At 45.5% G+C, this 17,035-nt stretch overlaps 1 protein-coding gene across 1 annotated transcript in view; it reads right to left on the bottom strand.

Annotated features, from left to right (window-relative positions):
• The window catches only part of LOC120945056 (laminin subunit beta-4-like), a 126,378-nt gene extending 111,053 nt beyond the window's left edge, over positions 1–15,325 (bottom strand). Inside the window, exon 1 of the mRNA XM_040358906.1 lies at positions 15,005–15,325. The gene's annotated coding sequence lies outside the window, so the exon portion shown is untranslated. The remainder of the gene's footprint in view (positions 1–15,004) is intronic.
• Between the last annotated feature and the right edge of the window lie 1,710 nt (positions 15,326–17,035).

Here is a 17,035-nt window from a genome sequence, read left to right as displayed (position 1 = left end):
GGGCCGCTGCTACGGGCCTGCTTCCATGTCCTACCGGGCTGACCAACACCTCGCCATCGCTGTGCCCTGCCTCCTATATCATTTATGCCCTTTCCATAAGTGGTGCTAACCAGTGGCGGCTGGTGCTTGAACATTTTTTGGGGGGTGCAAACAAACTGAAAAAAAAAAACATCAATTGCAGCCACTGTGCCCATCAAACGCAGCCACTGTGCCCATCAATTGCCGCCACTGTGACATCAAACGCAGTCGCTTTGCCCATCAAATGCAACCACTGTGCCCATTAATTGCCGCCGCTGAGACATCAAACGCAGCCGCTGTGCCCATCAAATGCAGCCACTGTGCCCATCAATTGCCGCCACTGTGCCATCAAACGCAGCTGCTGTGCCCATCAAATGCAACCACTGTGCCCATTAATTGCCACCACTGTGCCATCAAACACAGCCACTGTGCCCATCAAACGCAATCACTGTGCCCATCAAACTCAGCCTCTGTGCCCATTATTTGCCGCCACTGTGCCATCAAACGCAGCCACTGTGCCCATTAATTGCCGCCACTGTGCCATCAAACACAGCCACTGTGCCCTTCAAACGCAATCACTGTGCCCATTAATTGCCGCCACTGTGCCATCAAACGCAGCCACTGTGCCATCAAACGCAGCCACTGTGCCCATTAATTGCCGCCACTGTGCCATCAAACGCATCCACCGTGCACATCAAACGCAGCCACTGTGCGATCAAATGCTGTCACTGTGTCCATCAATCGCAGCCACTGTACCCATAAATTGTCACCACTATGCCATAAAATGCAGCTACTGTGCCCATCAATTGCCGACACTGTGCCATCAAAGGCAGCCACTGTGCAATCAAACGCAGCCACTGTGCCCATCAAACGCAGCTACTGTGCCCATCAAACGCAGCTACTGTGCCATCAAACGCAGCCACTGTGCCATCAAACGCAGCCACTGTGCCATCAAACGCAGCCACTGTGCCATCAAACGCAGCCACTGTGCCATCAATTGCCGACACTTTGCCCATACATTTCTGCCAGTGTGCCCATCAATTGCTGCTACTGTGCCCCTTCAAATGCTGCCAGTGTGCATCACCCAGCACTTACCTGTCTCGCAGCGGGTACGCTCCTCGATGTCTTCTTCCGTCCTCTCTATCAGGCGTTCAATTATAGTGCCTGTTGTTTCAGCCAATCAGGTGACAGGTAACAGGCCTGAGCTGAGAGGCGGTTCAGTGTTAGCAAAGTGAATGCCAACACAACGGTGAGTGAACAGCAAGCGCCCGCTGTTCACCTTTTTTGTGCACCTATTAAAGCCTATAGCTCAAAACAGGTGCTTCCAACAAAACACCCCCCCCCCCCCAATGTAATTCAGGTGCCCGGTGCCCGAAAAGGGGGACCTCTAATAAAAAGAAAAAAGAAAGAAAGAAAGAAAAAAATATATAAAAATAAAAATTTAAAAAACATTTTTTTATAAAAAAAAAAGGGGGGGTTGCCATCCAGGGCCCTGGGAACCTCCGGGCCCCTGGGGACATCTGGGCTCTTTAATAAAAACAAACAAAAAAATATATATATGAATTGTTTCTTTTTTTTTTTATAAAAAAAACAAAACAAAAAAAAGGTGGGGGTTGCCATCCAGGGCCCTCTGGGCCCTTTAATAAAACAAATTAAATAAACAAAAATTATATAAAAAAAATTGAATTTATTAAAAAAAGGGGGGTTGCCATATATTTATTTATTTATACTGTACTGCCCTTTATATTGTAATGTGATGTGCAAACTGTTGGCACTATATACAGTGCCTTGAAAAAGTATTCATACCCTTTGGAATGTTCCAAACCAAAAAACGTAAATGTATTTTATTGGGATTTTATGTGACAAAGTGGAAAATTTCAAGGGGTATGAATACTTTTTCTCTGCCTGCAGTGATTTTCAGATCGGTCGGTTCCATGTGACGGGCATTCCCAATGATGACAATGGTGAACTGTGTGTCGGTTTGATTGACAGCTTGGTCTGGAATGTTCCCCTCCAGTCACTAGGCAGGTGGCAGACGTCGGCGCTGTGCGTCGTTATCTCAGGAGAGTCCCAAGTTTCCTTGTGAATTGTCTTCATAACGAGGACATGAATGGCGCAGGAAACACCACGACTTCTAGTCAACAGCTTCCCTGAGCAGCTAATTAATAGCAACAGGAATTTGTCTCTGCCGGATTAATGAGTGGAATGCGTGAGGTCTGGGCCAATAATTAGCGCGCGTCTTAATTGGACGAGAGATTCTCGCAAGACAGGCGCTTGTGGCTGCCGAGATCGTCACCTCCTGGAGGGTCCTGGATCTCAGAGAAGAGCCAATCACAGACAACCCAGTCATTCGGTGGACCGTACCCGCTATGGGCGAATGTTTGCGTATAAAGGAACATATACACTATACTGTCAAAAGTATTGGGACGCCTGCCTTTACACGCACATGAACTTTAATGGCGTCCCAGTCTTATAGCCAGATTAACGTAGGCGGGCGCAACGTTAGGCAGGCGTATACGCTACGCCGCCGTAAGTCAGAGAGGCAAGTGCTGTATTCACAAAGCACTTGGGGCCAGATTCACGTAGAATCGCGGCAGCGTAACGTATCGTAGATACGTTACACCGCCGCAAGTTTTCATCGCAAGTGCCTGATTCACCAAGCACTTGCGATGAAAACTACGCCCGCGGCCTCTGGCGCAAGGCGGGCCAATTCAAATGGGCGTTTGCCATTTAAATTAGGCGCGCTCCCGCGCCGGACCTACTGCGCATGCTCCGTTTCCTAACTCCCGCCGTGCTTTGCGCGCCGTGACGTCATTTTTTCGAACAGCGACGCGCGTAGCGTACTTCAGTATTCCCGGACGTGTTACGCAAACTACGTTAAATTTTGAATTTCGACGCGGGAACGACGGCCATACTTTAGACAGCAATACGTTTGCTGACTAAAGTTAGGGCACCTAAAACGACGACTAACTTTGCGACGGGAAACTAGACTAGCGGCGACGTAGCGAACGCGAAAATCCGTCGGGGATCCGCCGTAACTCTTAATTTGCATACCCGACGCTGGTTTACGACGCAAACTCCCCCCAGTGGCGGCTGCGATACTGCATCCTAAGATCCGACAGTGTAAAACAATTACACATGTCGGATTTTAGGGATATCTATATCAGGAGTTACGCCGTCGTATCCCTTTTGTGAATCTGGCCCTTGCCTCATAAGTTACGGCGGCGTATCGTAAATGGGCCGTCCTAAGCGCGCCAAATTCAAATGTGGAACAAGGGGGCGTGTTTTATGTAAATCACTGGTGACCCGACGTGATTGACGTTTTTTTAACGAACGGCGCATGCGCCGTCCGTGGACATATCCCAGTGTGCGTTGCTCCAAAGTACGCCGTTTCGTCGTGAACATAAATTACATCAAGCCGGATTCGCGTACGACTTCTGCAAACGACGTAAAAAGATAGGCCTGTTCCGACGTCCATACCTTGCATGGGATGCGCCACCTAGGGAGCAGCTTTATCTTTACGCCGGCGTATCTCTAGCGTAAACGGCGTAACTAATTGCGACAGGCGCGCGTACGTTCGTGAATCGGTGTATCTAGTCGTTTGCATATTCTACGCCGAACTCAACGGAAGCGCCACCTAGCGGCCAGCGTAAATATTGCACCCTAAGATACGACGGCGGAGGAGACTTACGCCGCTCGTATCTTAGCCTAATTTAAGCATATCTGGTTTCCAGAATACGCTTAAATTTACGTCGGCGTAGATTTAGAGTTACGAGGGCGTATCTACTGATGTATTTTTATACACAGATCCCCCCCCCCAAGATTCAAATAAGAATAAACATGTCTCTTATATTTGTTTATCTTGGAATTCAGTTTAAAAATGCATTTAAGAGGGCTAAAGATTATTTGCTTATGTGACTGGAGTTCTCAGTCCACCAAAACGTGGGATTCTATTTCTAGGTGGAGTTTCAATGGGGAAACTCTGGGCCAGATTCAAGAAGCAATTGCGCCCGTGTAACCATAGGTTACACGGCGCAATTGCTTACTTGCTCCGGCGTAGCGAATGCTCCTGATTCAGGAACATCGCTACGCCGACTGCAGCCTAAAATTTGCGTGGCATAAGGCTCTTATGCCTCGCAGATTTTAGGCTGCAATCTTGCGTTGACCGCTAGGGGGCGCTCCCATTGTGATCTGTGTATAGTATGCAAATTGCATACTAACACCGATTCACAAAGTTGCGCGGGCCCTGCGTACGCAAGGTACGGAGTTTCCGTACGGCATCTTTAGCGTAAGGCTGCTCCTGCTAATAGCAGGCGCAGCCAATGCTAAAGTATAGCTGCCCTTTCATTTGAATTTCACGTCGTTTGCGTAAGTGATTCGTGAATGGCGCTGGACGCCATTCACGTTCACTTTGAAGCAAATGACGTCCTTGCGACGTCATTTGCCGCAATGCACGTCGGGAAAGTTTCCCGACGGAGCATGCGCTCTACGCTCGGCGCGGGAGCGCGCCTAATTTAAATGATTCCCGCCCCCGGCGGGATCATTTACATTCCGCGCTTACGCCGGGCAATTTTGCCGGCGCGCCCTCTCAATTTACGGAGCTACTGCTCCGTGAATCGAGGGCAGCGCAAAATATTTGCGGGGGCGCAGGGCAAAATCGTTGCCCTGCGCCTCCGCAAATATAGCGCAAATGTACCTGAATCTGGGCCAATGATATTTTCAGCATGCGCATCACCTGCTTACACCCTGTGGGCTGGTTTCAGATACATTGGCGTATCTATCCGCCCGGCGTAACCTATCTGAGATACGTTACGCCGCTGTAACTTTGGGCGCAAGTTCTTTATTCAGAAAGAAATGAGCCCTTAGTTACGGCGGCGTAACGTATGTGTTGCGGCGTAAGGCCGCGTAATTCAAATGGGGATGTAGGGGGCGTGTTTTATTTAAATTGGGCTTGACCCGCGTCGTCCGTAAAATATCACAGCGTGCATTGCTCTAAATGACGTCGCAAGGACGTCATTGCTTTCGAAGCGAACGTAAATTCTGTCCAGCCGTATTCGCGAACGACTTACGCAAACGACGTAAAAAATTTCAAAACTCGACGCGGGAACGACGGCCATACTTAACATAGGATACGCCGCAAATACCCCTCATATAGCAGGGGTAACTTTACGCCGGAAAAAAGCCGAACGCAAACGACGTAAAAAAAAAAAGTGCCGGGCGGTCGTTCGTTTCTGAATCGACGTAAATACTAATTTGCATATTCCTCGCGTAAACAAACGGAAGCGCCACCTAGCGGCCAGCGTGAGAGTGCAGCCTAAGATACGGAGGTGTAAGACACTTACGCCAGTCGGATCTTAGGGAGATCTATGTGTAACTTGATTCTATGAATCAGGCGCATAGATACGACGGCCGGACTCAGAGATACGCCGTCGGATCTCTTTTCTGAATCCGGCCCCCTGACTGTACTGTAAATACATCTTTATCTAGCAGCTCAGCCTGCAATGTGTTTTCCAAACAGAAGCCTCAGATCCATCACCGATTTCCTGTTATGGCAGACGAGATGGTGGGTTCAGTTGTATAATATTTCCCTCCAGACAAAGGAAACGTGACCTTGTCTGCTCTTCTACAATTCTCCCGGGAGAGGGAATCCTTTCAGAGAATTAGTTCCCCCCCCAGGGAAGAAATGATCCCGGTACAGAGGTGATGTATGTCTGAGCCCCGGGGTGATACCTGACATTGGTGGCCTTCCTCACCTAAGCCCATAGATGTGCCATCCATGTAAAGTGTCCCTCGCATCCCATCCCCAACTAAGACCTTCTCTTACCGGATCCACTTTGTTCTAACAAGTCCCGCTCCCACCTCCTGTACACCCCCTATGGACCACCAAGGCTATTAGACTATTAGCTGGATTCAGGTAGGGTTACGCCGGCGTATCAGTAGATACGCCGTCGTAACTCTGAATCTACGCCGGCGTAAATTTAAGCGTATTCTGGAAACCAGATACGTTTAAATTAGGCTAAGATACAAGCGACGAAAGTCTCCTACGCCGTCGTATCTTAGGGTGCATATTTACGCTGGCCGCTAGGTGGCGCTTCCGTTGAGTTCGGCGTAGAATATGCAAATGACTACATACGCCGATTCACGTGACAAATTACTAGATACACACTTGCCTCTCTAACTTACGGCGGCGTAGCGTATATGCCATACGCTACGCCTGCCTAACGTTGCGCCCGCCTACGTGAATCTGGCTATATAACTTTATCATTACTTGAGATAACAAGAAACGAGTACTACATATATGACTTTTTATTTTTTTGTATTTTTTTAGGACAAATAAGGTTTTCTTTTGTTTTTATTCTTGAACTTTTTTATTATTTTATTATTATTATTATATTTTAATATGATTTTATCATTATATTTTAATATTATTTAATTTGTAATTATTATATGGTAATATTATTATTATTATTAAAATGTTATTTTATTTTTGTATTCTTTCTTTCTTATTTATTAATGCAATATTTTAGTATTATTTTAGTAATTTTTCTTTACTATTGTATTTCTTATTATATTTTAATATATTTATTATTATTATTACTATTATTATTATTATTGTTATTATTATTATTATTATTATTATATTTTAATATATTTATTATTATTATTACTATTATTATTATTATTGTTATTATTGTTATTATTATATTTTAATATATTTATTATTATTATTATTATATTTTAATATATTTATTATTATTATGATTACTATTATTATTATTATTGTTATTATTATTATTATTACTATATTTTAATACTGTTAAATTTTTTAGTCTTTGAATTTTTTGTTATTCTTTAAAGTGGTTGTAAACCCCAATTTATGACTTTTACCTACAGGTAAGCCTATAATAAGAGAGTTTATAACCGGCAGCTCTGTTTACATTGTGATCAGCTGTGATTGGACCTTCACCACGATCACAGCACACGCTGGATGCACGCCCCAGGGGGAGGGCGAGAGGCGTGGTTGTGGCAGGACATGATCATCCATGGACGCCCTCCCGCAATGGAATTTGCAAAATCCTAATTGATTTGAATTCGAATAAAAACAAAATGAATTCCAAAAATGAATGAAACTAAATACATTTATGTAAATAACGAATCAAAACAATTTTTTTCATTCCACACATGTCTATTAACGAGCTGCATTGGGGGACCGTTTAGAATTAATAGCACTGACGCTTACCTGCAGAAGGGATGCGCGTTTTGTGCGTATTGCGAGAACGCACGCGATCTTGCACACATTCCTGCAATACATAAATGTGAACCTATCCCAGCTCCGTGTTGGAGAAGCTGCGTCTGATCCCGGGAATGACAGATCCGCTTTGATTCATATTACAGATGTGTAAAACGCACGGATCTGGCAGGCGCGGGGGGCGCGTCCCAACAGGCCTGTGTAACTTTGGGGCAGGGGTAGGGTCACCAGGAAGATCGGGTGGCTTTGTTGTTGTCACAGAAGTAATTTCAGTGAGAAAATCAAAACGGCGGAAAGCTGAGCAGAGAAAAGATTACGGCTCGGCAAATATGAACTTTGCACCGTATAGTAATGAGCGGAGAATTCCCCGCACTGGGCGTGTCTGCGATCCTCACACAGGAGGGACATTCCAGTCATGTACAGTATATTCTACAAAGGTGTACAGTATACCGCCCACCCTCCTCCATCACCTATGGAGCCACACCGATCAGCCATAACACTATGACCACCTACCATGACCCATCCAGGCATGGACTCCATTAGGTCTTGTACACACGACCGGTCCAAACCGATGAAAACGGACTGAAGTTCATTTTCATTGGTCCAAACCGTCCGTGTGTACGCCCCATTGGTCTGTTGTCCTTCGGACAAAAATTTGAGAACTTGCTTTAACCACTTAGGGATCGGACCAATATGCTGCCTAAAGACCCAAGGTGTTTTTACAGTTCGGCACTTCGTCGCTTTAACAGACAATTGCGCGGTCGTGCGACGTGGCTCCCAAACAAAATTGGCGTCCTTTTTTCCCCACAAATAGAGCTTTCTTTTGGTGGTATTTGATCACCTCTGCGGTTTTTATTTTTTGCGCTATAAACAAAAATAGAGCCACAATTTTGAAAAAAATTCAATATTTTTTACTTTTTGCTATAATAAAATATCTCCCAAAAACATATATAATTTTTTTTTCCTCAGTTTAGGCCGATACGTATTCTTCTACCTATTTTTGGTTAAAAAAAAAATCGCAATAATCGTTTATCGTTGGTTTGCGCAAAATTTATAGCGTTTACAAAATAGGGGATAGTTTTATGGCATTTTAATTTTTTTTATTTTTTTTACTACTAATGGCGGTGATCAGCGATTTTTTTCGTGACTGCGACATTATGGCGGACACTTCGGACAATTTTGACACATTTTTGGGACCATTGTCATTTTCACAGCAAAAAATGCATTTAAATTGCATTGTTTATTGTGAAAATGACAGTTGCAGTTTGGGAGTTAAACACAGGGGGCGCTGTAACATTTAGGGATCACCTAGTGTGTGTTTACAACTGTAGGGGGGTGTGGCTGTAGGTCTGACGTCATCGATCGAGTCTCCCTTATATAAGGGATCACTCGATCGATGCGCCGCCACAGTGAACGGGGAAGCCGTGTTTACATACGGCTCTCCCCGTTCTTCAGCTCCGGGGAGCGATCGCGACGGGGCGGCTATTAACAAATAGCCGCGCCGTCGTCCCGGATCGCTACCCGAGGGAACCTGACCGCCGGATGTACCGGGGGGGGGTCCCGATCGGACCCCCGACCCACGTCAAGCAGAGCACATACAGGTGCGTACATGTGCCTGTCCGTGCCATTCTGCTGACGTATATGTACATGAGGAGGTCGGCAAGTGGTTAAAATCGAACCGATGGACGGCTGACCATCGGTCAAAACCGATGGTTAGTACACAAAAGCATCGGTTCAAAACCTGCGCATGCTCAGAATCAAGTTGACGCATGCTTGGAAGCATTATGCCGCATACACACCATCACTTTATGTGATGAAAAAAAACGACATTTTCTGTGAAGTAAAAAATGACGTTTTTGAAACTTAAATTTTCAAAGACGAAGTTGCCTACACACCATCGTTTTTCTCACAATGTTCTTGCAAAGTGAGGTTACGTTCTCACTACGTTTTTCCATTGAAGCTTGCTTCATAAGTAGCTTCTGGGCATGCGCGGATGAAAAAACGTCGTTTTAAACGACGTTTTTGCTACACACGGTCAATTTCTGTGAAGTAAAAGTTGACGTTTTGAAAAACGACACATAAAATTGAAGCATGCTTCAATTTTTTTTGGTCGTTTTTTAGAAGACATAAAACGACGTTTTCCCCCACACACGGTCAATTAAAGTGACGTTTTTAAAAACGTCATTTTTTTTCATCACATAAAATGACCGTGTGTACGCGGCATTAAACTTCGTTTTTTCAGCACGTCGTGTGTTTTACGTCACCGCGTTCTGACCCGATCGATTTTTGAACTGATGGTGTGTACGCACATCAGACCATCAGTCTGCTTCAGCGGTGAACCGATGAAAACGGTCCGTCGGACCGTTCTCATCGGATGGACCGGTCGTGTGTACGCGGCCTTAGACCTCGGAAGGTATCCGGCACCAAGCCGTCAGTAGAAGATCCTTTGCCCCAGATTCTCGTATCTGGGAGTAAAACTGGGCGGGCGTAACGTATGTCATTTACATTACCCCGCCGTAAGTTTTACGGGCAAGTGCTTGATTCACAAAGCACTTGCCTGTAAAGTTGCGGCGGCGCAGCGTTAATCCCCCGGCGCAAGCCCTGTTAATTCAAATGATCCGGGTAGGGGGCGTGGATCATTTAAATTAGGCGCGTTCCCGCGCCGAACGTACTGCGCATGCGCCGTCCCTAAAATTTCCCGACGTGCATTGCACTAAATGACGTCGCAAGGACGTCATTGGTTTCGACGTGAACGTAAATGGCGTCCAGCGCCATTCACGGACGACTTACGCAAACAACGTACTTTTTTAAATTTCGACGCGGGAACGACGGCCATACTTAACATTGGTTGCCCCTCATATAGCAGGGGCAACTTTACGCCTCGCAAATCTAACGTAAACGTCGTAACTTCACTGCGTAGACCGCGCGTACGTTCGGGAATTCGCGTATTTTGCTAATTTGTATACCCGACGGGGAAAACGACGGAGGCGACACCTAGCGGCGAAAAAAAAATTGCATTTAAGATCCGACAGCGTAAGAGCCTTGATGTAAGGGGGGACTCTCATGAGGACCATGATGTAAGGGGGGACTCTCATGAGGACCATGATGTAAGGGGGGACTCTCATGAGGACCATGATGTAAGGGGGGACTCTCATAGGGACTTTGGTGTAAGGGGGAGTCTTATAGAGATCCTGATGTAAGGGGAGACCCTCATGGGAACCATGATGTATGGGGAGACTCTCATAGGGACCCTGATGTAAGGGGGGACTCTCATGGGGATCCCGATGTAAGGGGAGACTCTCATTGGGACCCTGATGTAAGGGGGTACTCTCATAGGGACCCTGATGTAAGGGGGGACTCTCAAGGGAACTCTGAGGAAAGACTCTCATTGGCAACCTGATGTAAGGGGGGACTCTCATGAGGACCATGATGTAAGGGGGGACTCTCATAGGGACTTTGATGTAAGGGGGATTCTTATGGAGATCCTGATGTTAAGGGAATGCTCATGGGGATCCTGATGTAAGGGGAGACCCTCATGGGAACCATGATGTATGGGGAGACTCTCATAGGGACCCTGATGTAAGGGGGAACTCTCATGGGGATCCTGATGTAAGGGGAGACTATCATTGGGACCATGATGTAAGGGGAAACTCTTGTGGGAATCCCGGTATGAGGGGGACTCTCATAGAGATCCTGATATAAGGTGTTACTCTCATTGGGACCCTGATGTAAGGGGGGACTGAGACCCTGATGTAAGTGAGGACTCTCATTGGGACCCTGATGTAAGGGGGGACTGAGACCCTGATGTAAGTGAGGACTCTCATTGGGACCCTGATGTAAGGGGGGACTCTGATGGGCTCATGTTTATTAAATTTTCTTTGTTTTACTGAAGATTTCTTTGTTGTTCTAAATCATGTCTCTTCCCAGAAGATGTAGCATACACACCATCATTTTGAAAAATGATGAACAAAGTGACGGCACTCTAAAGGGGAAGTTCTATTCGCCTTGAGGCTGCTTTTAGCTGATTCCTTGTTAGTAAAAGACGTTTCGTGCTTTTTTGTCTGTTACAGCGTGATGAATGTGCTTACTCCATTATGAATGGTAGTTTTACCTCCCGTCTCAAAACTTGCTTCTGGGCATGTGCGGGTTTAAAACGTCATTTTTGCCCACACACGATCATTTTTTATGACACAAAAAATGACATTTTAAAAAATGACATAAAAAATTCGAGCATGTTCGAATTTTTTTTTTGTCATTTTTCAGAAGACGACATTTTGCCCACACACGATCATTTTAAATGACATTTTTAAAAATGTCATTTTATTTCATCACAAAAAATGACCGTCTGTACGCGGCATAAGACTGGGATGCCATTAAAGTTCATGTGCGTGTAAAGGCAGGCGTCCCAATACTTTTGGTAATATAGTGTAACTACAGCAGTCTCGCATATACACACACTGGAGCCAATTCTTTGTCATCTGAACTCATCAGAATGATTTTGGACTGTAAGAAAAATCGCAACATCCTTATCTAAAACGTAGAAAATTCCGCACACTGAGCTACTGTGATGACTTTCTGCTGATCGTCGCCCTTCCTGGCCGTCCTCGGAATCCTTCTACACTTCACTGGGAACAATAATAATTGTCAACAAATCCGTATTCCGCAAACGCGACGCAATCCTTGGCAAAAAACACCAAACCGCCCAACCTCTGCCAAATACAACACCAAAAAATAAAGGTAGGTGCCAGTCCTTGTGAGGTCACAGACTGGCAGGGGCTATTGTTGGGGAATGGTGCCAGGGTGACAGAGGCTGTGTCAGGGTGACGGAGGCTGTGTCAGGGTGACGGAGGCTGTGTCAGGGTGACGGAGGCTGTGCCAGGGTGACGGAGGCTGTGCCAGGGTGACGGAGGCTGTGTCAGGGTGACGGAGGCTGTGCCAGGGGTAAATAATAGTGACTAAGGACTCCCCTTGAGTAGACTGTGCAGAGTGTCGGCAAAGAGGTGTGTGCCGCTATAGTGCTGAACGCTGCCAGCTCTGCTTTAAAGAGACCCTGTCACCAACTTCAATGCATTGCAGGTAAAAGAACAGAAACGTCAATCATTTGAAATACTTCCGTGCAATGTTTTTCCTTTCCATAAATTATTAATAAATTATTTTTATTCACTTGAAATGTCCCTTCGAACTTGCTCCACTGACACCAATGACAGGACACTATTCCTTCCACTGACACCAATGACAGGACACTATTCCTTCCACTGACACCAATGACAGGACACTATTCCTCCCACTGACACCAATGATGGGACACTATTCCTTCCACTGACACCAAATATGGGACACTATTTCTCCCACTGACACCAATGACAGGACACTATTCCTTCCACTGACACCAAATATGGGACACTATTCCTCCCACTGACACCAATGATGGGACACTATTCCTCCCACTGACACCAATGATGAGGCACTATTCCTGCTACTGACCACAGACGTTATGTAATTTTTTTTTCTGGCCATAGTCCGAGAGGAGAGTCAGGGCAGTGATGTCACTATCTTCACCTGGTCCAACCATTAAACGCTTTGCATTTATTGAGAAAGTGCAAAGCAGTCTCTGAATGGCGCTCGCGCCTAGCAGCCGACCTCCTGTGTTCACAATTCAGCAGTACAGCCACTCAGCACAGGACCCGCAAGCTAGTGGAAAGGACTGGAGCAGTGGTGTCTACTTCAGTGAGTTCCAGTGGGAAGAATGTTCCTTACATTGGTGGTCAGTGAGAAGAATGTCCCTTACATTGGTGATCAGTGGGAAGAATGTTCCTTACATTGGTGATCAGTGAGAAGAATGTCCCTTACATTGGTGGTCAGTGGGAAGAATGTTCCTTACATTGGTGATCAGTGGGAAGAATGTCCCTTACATTGGTGATCAGTGGGAAGAATGTTCCTTACATTGGTGATCAGTGGGAAGAATGTCCCTTACATTGGTGGTCAATGGGAAGAATGTTCCTTACATTGGGGGTCAGTGAGAAGAATGTTCCTTACATTGGTGATCAGTGGGAAGAATGTCCCTTACATTGGTAATCAGTGAGAAGAATGTTCCTTACATTAGTGATCAGTGGGAAGAATGTTCCTTACATTGGTGATCAGTGGGAAGAATGTTCCTTACATTGGTGATCAGTGGGAAGAATGTCCCTTACATTGGTGATCAGTGGGAAGAATGTTCCTTACATTGGTGATCAGTGGGAAGAATGTCCCTTACATTGGTGATCAGTGAGAAGAATGTCCCTTACATTGGTGATCAGTGGGAAGAATGTTCCTTACATTGGTTATCAGTGAGAAGAATGTTCCTTACATTGGTGATCAGTGAGAAGAATGTCCCTTACATTGGTGATCAGTGAGAAGAATGTTCCTTACATTGGTTATCAGTGAGAAGAATGTCCCTTACATTGGTGATCAGTGAGAAGAATGTTCCTTACATTGGTTATCAGTGAGAAGAATGTTCCTTACATTGGTTATCAGTGAGAAGAATGTTCCTTACATTGGTGATCAGTGGGAAGAATGTTCCTTACATTGGTGGTCAGTGGGAAGAATGTTCCTTACATTGGTGGTCAGTGAGAAGAATGTCCCTTACATTGGTGATCAGTGAGAAAAATGTCCCTTACATTGGTGATCAGTGGGAAGAATGTTCCTTACATTGGTGATCAGTGGGAAGAATGTCCCTTACATTGGTGATCAGTGGGAAGAATGTTCCTTACATTGGTGATCAGTGGGAAGAATGTTCCTTACATTGGTGATCAGTGAGAAGAATGTCCCTTACATTGGTGATCAGTGGGAAGAATGTCCCTTACATTGGTGATCAGTGGGAAGAATGTTCCTTACATTGGTGATCAGTGAGAAGAATGTCCCTTACATTGGTGATCAGTGGGAAGAATGTTCCTTACATTGGTGATCAGTGAGAAGAATGTCCCTTACATTGGTGATCAGTGAGAAAAATGTCCCTTACATTGGTGATCAGTGAGAAGAATGTCCCTTACATTGGTGATCAGTGGGAAGAATGTTCCTTACATTGGTGATCAGTGAGAAGAATGCCCCTTACATTGGTGATCAGTGAGAAGAATGTCCCTTACATTGGTGATCAGTGGGAAGAATGTTCCTTACATTGGTGATCAGTGAGAAGAATGTCCCTTACATTGGTGATCAGTGAGAAAAATGTCCCTTACATTGGTGATCAGTGGGAAGAATGTTCCTTACATTGGTGATCAGTGAGAAGAATGTTCCTTACATTGGTGGTCAGTGAGAAGAATGTCCCTTACATTGGTGATCAGTGAGAAGAATGTCCCTTACATTGGTGATCAGTGGGAAGAATGTTCCTTACATTGGTGATCAGTGGGAAGAATGTTCCTTACATTGATGATCAGTGAGAAGAATGTTCCTTACATTGGTGATCAGTGGGAAGAATGTTCCTTACATTGGTGATCAGTGAGAAGAATGTTCCTTACATTGGCCCCTGGAGTAACCCTGATTTAAAAAGTCAGTTTCAGGTCTAAAAATAAAACGACCTGCAACGGGACGCTAAGAGGCGAGTGTGACATAATAAAGCGCAGTACAATAAATGAGAGCGGCAGAGATTTGGCAGTGCCCTGGCTGGCAGGGTGACCTGTCCCCTAGTTCTGATCCCTCTGCAGGAGGACAAAGTCTCTTTTGTATCAGAAAGAGGAAGGAATAAAGAAATCCGGGACTCACCTGCAGGGCGCTGACTCTGTCCTGGAAGCGTCCCTGTGTCCGGAGACCTGGGAGAAGACGGTTCCACCTCTCGCTCCTCCGGCTTATCTCCACGATCCTTTTTTTTTTTTCCGTAGCTGTGGGGTGTATCCTGCCTGCTGGTGCCCTGCCAAGAACTGGGAGTGGGCGAGACCTGTCACTGTGCGGCTGATACCTGCTCTGCTCTCAGCACCTGAGTCCACGCCGTTCCCTTCACCCTGGTGGTGTCAGCAGTGCTTGGCCCCCGGATAGGGAACAGATGGGGCCCCCGAGCCGCCTTGACAAGGTGTGCTCACTAATGGGGAGAGATCATTTCTCCTTTCTTTTTTGTTAGGTATAACCTTTGATATAGAAAGCATTGTTCTGCAGATCATGTTACACCCAGCCTGCCACCACGTGTAATGTTCCTGCAAGAAACCGACCGCCGTCGCCCGCCACTTAAAGCTGAACTCCAAGAAAAAAAAAATTATGTATATAAAAAGTAGAATAATTAATAAAAAAAAAAAAAAAAAAATTAACCAGTTCGATACCAAGCCAATTCTTACACTTAAAAATGTAAAAATCGACTTCTTTTTCTTCTAACATAACTTCAAACATTTTCGGGCAGATCCTCGTACAGCGGCGCATTTAAGCGCCGGGCGTAGCGTATCTAAGATACACTACGCCGCCGTAACTTACTTTTTTTTTTCAAATCCTGAAAGAATCCGCGCCGTAAGTTACAGCGGCGTAGTGTATCTTTGCCGGCGTAATAGCGCCTAATTCAAATGGATGTGATGGGGGCGTGTTTTATGTAAATACGTTGTGACCCGACGTATTTAACTGTGCATGCGCCGTCCCTGGGGGTATCCCAGTGCGCATGCTCGAAATTTTACCAGGAACAAACCAATGCTTACGACGGTGACGTCATTCTACGCAAATCCCTATTCGCGAACGACTTACTCAAACAACGTAAAAAATTAGAAATTGTACGCGGGAACGACAGCCGTACTTAACATTGAGTACGCCTCATAACAGTAGCTTTAACTATACGCCGGAAAAAGCCGAACGCAAACGACGTAAAAAAAATGCGCCGGCCGGACGTACGTTCGTGGATCGCCGTAAAAAGCTAGTTTGCATACTCGACGCGGATTTCAACGGAAACGCCACCTAGGGGCCGCCGAAAAATTGCATCTAAGACTAAGACGTACGCCTGTCGGATCGATCCCAGATGCCGTCGTATCTTGTTTTGTGGATACAAAACAAAGATACGACGCAGGAAATTTAAAATTACGCCAGTGTATCAGTAGATACGCCGGCGTAATCCTTTTGTGGATCTGCCCCTGCATATATATATATATATATATATATATATATATATATATATATATATATATATATTTATTTTGCAGAGGCTCTATAGAATAAAATGGTGGGTGTTGCAAGTTTTTATGTCAAACGCAATATAATACCCTATTTATTTTTTTGGTAAAATATAAAAGATTATTTTATGCTGAGTAAATAAATACCAAACATGTCACGCTTTAAAATTGCGTCCGTCTGTGGAAACGGCGCCAGGCTACAGTACTTTAGGGATGTTCCGCCTAAAAAAAAATATTAAAAGTCAGCAGCTACAAATACTGCAGCTGCTGACTTTTAATAATCGGAAAACACTGACCTGTCCCAGGGTCCAGCGATGTGGGGGAATGAAGCTCCGCTCGTCTCCCCCTCCTCTCCGCGGTGCCGGCATTGTCACTGTGGGCGCCCGTCTGTGACTTCACAGCCGGGCACGCACTGCGCACCGTGATTGGCGGAGCAATCATCTGGGACCTGTGACGTGTCCCAGATGATTGCGGAGAGGGAGGGGGGAGAAAATGACATGCCAAATGTGACATGTCAGGGGGTCACCTTTCTTTAAAGTGGAAGTTCCATTTTTGGGTGGAACTCCACTTTAACCCCTTGCCGCCTGCCTTATGCAAAAAGACGTCGGCAAAGTGGTTTCAATACCCTGAGTGGACGTCGTATGACGTCCTCAGG

The sequence above is a fragment of the Rana temporaria genome, chromosome 7 (assembly GCF_905171775.1).
Source record: "Rana temporaria chromosome 7, aRanTem1.1, whole genome shotgun sequence".
In the NCBI taxonomy this organism is placed as follows: Eukaryota; Metazoa; Chordata; class Amphibia; order Anura; family Ranidae; genus Rana; species Rana temporaria.
Note: the sequence above shows the minus strand (reverse complement) of the source record. Positions and strands in the feature narration are given on the sequence as shown.